This window comes from Eleutherodactylus coqui, chromosome 4, assembly GCF_035609145.1.
Source record: "Eleutherodactylus coqui strain aEleCoq1 chromosome 4, aEleCoq1.hap1, whole genome shotgun sequence".
Classification (NCBI taxonomy): Eukaryota; Metazoa; Chordata; class Amphibia; order Anura; family Eleutherodactylidae; genus Eleutherodactylus; species Eleutherodactylus coqui.
In genome coordinates, this window is record NC_089840.1 from 235152093 (window position 1) to 235156067 (window position 3975).

The following is a 3975-nucleotide window of genomic DNA, read 5'->3' on the forward strand; positions in this document are numbered from 1 at the left end:
GGTTTGTGGAAGGCTTATTGTTTCCCATTATATGATGACTATATACATTTTAGAACATTGTAGATTTGAGGTGACAAGACCGATTATTGGATTTACATTTTATGATGCTTGACTTTGGCAGGAACAGATTGTACAGATGAGATTTTTTTTATGTATGTTCACACTTGACCAATTATGAATGATGATAACTGGACCCGCGTTCTCCATTATAGGCCTATGAAACATCATGTGAAGGAGACCTGGCCAAGTGTGGAATCACTAGATAGTTGTAGTTTAGGTTTTTGTTCTTGTTTTCTTGTTGGCTTTCAGAATTCTGTACCTATGTTTTACCTTGTTTATTCTAAAGTGAGGAAGATGTGGAGGACGAAGTAGAGACATTAGATCTGGTAGAAGAGACCATCTGCAGGTTGGTAGAAAGCTTATTATTTCCTATTATATGGTGACTATATGCGTTTTATAACATTGTAGATTAGGGTTGTCCAGACGGTTTCACTATTGGGTCTGCATTTTATGGTCCTTCAGTTTGGTAGGAACAGATTCTATAGATGAGATTCTTTTTTGTAAGTTTCCAATTGAACAATTATCAATGATTATAACTGGACCTGCGTTCTCCCTTATAGGCCTATACAACACAGTGTAAAGCAGGCTTGGGCAAGCATGGAATCCCTCCAGGAAGACTCTAGAAGGTACAGAGCTGGATTTCTACTAAAGGATATTGTTGAGTAAACCGAATCAGTGAAACCTTCTTTGAGTCAAACTTTGCTAAAAGTTTAGTCTGCAACAGAACTAATTTTTTTTTTACCTGAAACAGTTCTACTCCACACTGGTAGTGTTGTCTCATTTATGGTAGTAGCTGAAGAACATTACACAGAACAATATCCATATGTAGAATCTTATGGTCTGATAATATCATCTGTTCTCCTCTCATCCATTGTATCTGATTATGTCTTGTTTTCAGAACCCGAAAATGGTGGATTCCGAAATGTCTGCAAAGAAACATGTAAGTCATTTAGTGGCATTATCTCAGTAGCTCCTGTATCTTTTTATATAGACTTTGTCCCCAGAACAGACCTTGTAAATCACTGTATCTAATACTGTAGATGCTCTACAGGAAATATATCTGCTAATGACATCCTGAATTGGCCATAGCTAGGTGATTCCAGTTGGCCAATCAGGATGGCAAGAAGTTAGAGGGACTTTCTGGTTGCAAGACAACATGCCCCCTTAAGCACCCACTGTGATAAAAAAAAAAAAACTATTAGTAATAGTAAAGTGGGTGCTAAGAGGACATGTTGTCCGGTAACCAAACAACCCCTTTAACTTACAGATATTACACAGCACAATTTACACCAGTGCCTAAAACTATTATATAACTGGATATTTACAGTATTTGTGTTCCATTGATATTCCTCTCCACAGCAGGAGCAGCGAGAGCCGCCGTACCAGCAGCCGTCTTCCATCTCGGTAAATTCGAATTTCAATAATGCTTTCTTTCATTGAGATTCCTTGAAGCAGGGAGGACACATTTTGTTTCTCTGCTGCATTTCCCTATGTACAAAGCACATGTTATAACATTCACATGATTACTAGGTTTTAGATTAATACTACCATAGAACTGTGCACGGAGCAATGCAAGGAAGACAGAGGTTGTGTCTCTCCTATCCCTTCTACATGCATCACAACCATCGGGGTCTATTTACTTAGATTGATGCTTCACACGCCGGTCTAAGCAAACACTGTGCTCATCTATGAGCGACAAATGTGTTAAGAGGTGCGAGCTTCCAGATGCAAACATATGCCAGCTATGAGCTTGAGTAGGTTTCGGCTATAATCTATGCCAGTTTATAGCAAATGTGACGAGCTGGACGCAGCCATCCCCTTAAAGCCGAGCCTTGCCCAATTATGAAAAAGTGCCATGGCACAATTTAAATGCCTCAAAAGTTTCAGTTTTGGCACATGTACCAGAATTACCACTTTTGGATAATACAATTTGTCATCCAAGGCTTTATGAATAGGCCCCATTGAGCTCCTTTATGTCACCAGCCTCCACTGTCCTCTCTGATGAAGCTCCCCACTATTGCTCTTTTCTTCAGTATAAACCCTATTCACTAATCTCTACTGTCGCCACAACATTTGTCTGTTCTTGTTGGTCTCACACTTCTTTTTCTCTAAATTTAGGCTATTTAGATCCATCTTGTGCTGCTGCAACACCAAGACCCTGGAATAACAAGTGAGTATGAGACTCCCCAGACTGGGACATCATACCGTCCAGGACTTGTATTTGCTCCACACTAGATGGTTGGCATTGAGGGATCACAGCAACAAGTGGTCAATGTCTCTGCAGCGCTGCCACAGGCAAAAATAAGTATTACACAGTTCTGATTGACAGCAATGAATATCCTATCTAATGCTGTACATGAGCTGCTACATCCTTCAGGACGAGATGCTTCTGCTCCACCCCATAGATGAGGCATACTCCTCACACACTATTAATGCTGGGGCATCCTAATAGGATATGCGAGAATGGGTTCTCTATATGAGATAAGTTGAAAAAACTGGTAACAGACCTCTTTACTAAACCCACAGATCATAATAGTACATTACATCACAACAGCAATCACCCAAGGAGCATGGTCAATTTGCTCCATTGGAGCCAGCTCCTACGGGTTCATAGGATTGCTGATAACTCTCTAAAAGATTAGGTGAAATGGGGGAATAGATTTATTGGTAGGGACTATCCCCCTAATTTAATCAAGAAAACTATTGAGGAGGTGAGAAGGAAGGAAAGGAGTGAACTCGTTGTCCCCAAGAGAAAAAGAGACCATTTTCCAACCAGGATTCCATTTACCAGCTCATATGGCACCTCGAGCGGACATATTTTCAATATCCTCAACAAGAATTGGTCCATACTTTCTATTGTTTGTAGCCAGATCTTGGCATTTCAAAACAGGCCACTTATGTCCTATAGGAGATACAACCTGAGGGACAGATTAGTGACCCACGTGTCTTCAAATTTTTCTCAGACTGACACTCAGAGAGTTTTGGCTGCCCTTAATAATGAAAATTTCCCTTGCTATATTTGCGCCTGTTGCAGCAACTTGGTCAGGGGGGATTCCTTTTGTCATCCGCATTCGGGTAAACGTTATAAGATTAAGGGTAGATACACTTGATGGTCCTCCTTCGTAGTCTACCCCATCCTGTGCCCCTGCGGGTTGGTGTATGTTGGGGAGACCACGATGAAGGTCCGGACAAGAATGACAAACCATAAAAGCACCATAAGAACGGGCAATAAGGAACTCCCAATATCAAACCATTTTCTTGAAAAAAACATAATATCAGTCAGTTTAGACTTCAAGTGATTGATCATGTTCCTGTCACACCGAGAGGTGGGGACAGGGAATGGCTATTGATAAAAAGAGAACTAATGTGGATTCATAACCTGAATAGATTGTCCCCAGGAGGCCTCAATACTGAGTACCATTTTATGCCCTTCATCTAGTCTACCATTTCTGGGGGCAGATTCTTCTACTTTATGTTATAATTGTCTTTGTGATAACTGTTTTTAAATATTAATGTTGGTTTTTGTATTTTTTTCAGATTTTCCTCGTTGATGATGCAGCGCTTCCGTTGCCGTGTCGTCCTCTCCTCCAAGTGTTCTTGTTTTCATTGTTTTTCCTTGAATTTATTTCTGTTTTTTGATTCATAAAGTTTATTGTTGTATTGTTCTGTTATCCCTCGTTTTTGGTTTATTTAATCTATATATTCCCTTGTATTATTGAACATAAGTGTGGATTATGGGCTGCTGCACTTACAATCTATTGCTTCAATACTCTTAACCCCTTCCCACTCCAGGACGTACATTAACATCCTTGAGCGTCGGGGTATGTATGAAGAGAGGTCGCGGGGCGACCTCTCTTCATACAGCGCGGGCGTCAGCTGTTTATTACAGCTGACACTCGCGGCCAATAGCTGCAA

General features: G+C 40.6%; 1 long non-coding RNA gene across 1 annotated transcript; it reads left to right on the top strand.

Annotated features, from left to right (window-relative positions):
• Positions 1-347: 347 nt before the first annotated feature.
• Positions 348-1000, top strand: LOC136624898 (uncharacterized). Its single transcript, XR_010792480.1, has 3 exons — positions 348-406; positions 621-686; positions 959-1000. It is a non-coding gene; the product is annotated as an uncharacterized lncRNA (long non-coding RNA).
• The last annotated feature ends 2975 nt before the right edge of the window (positions 1001-3975 follow it).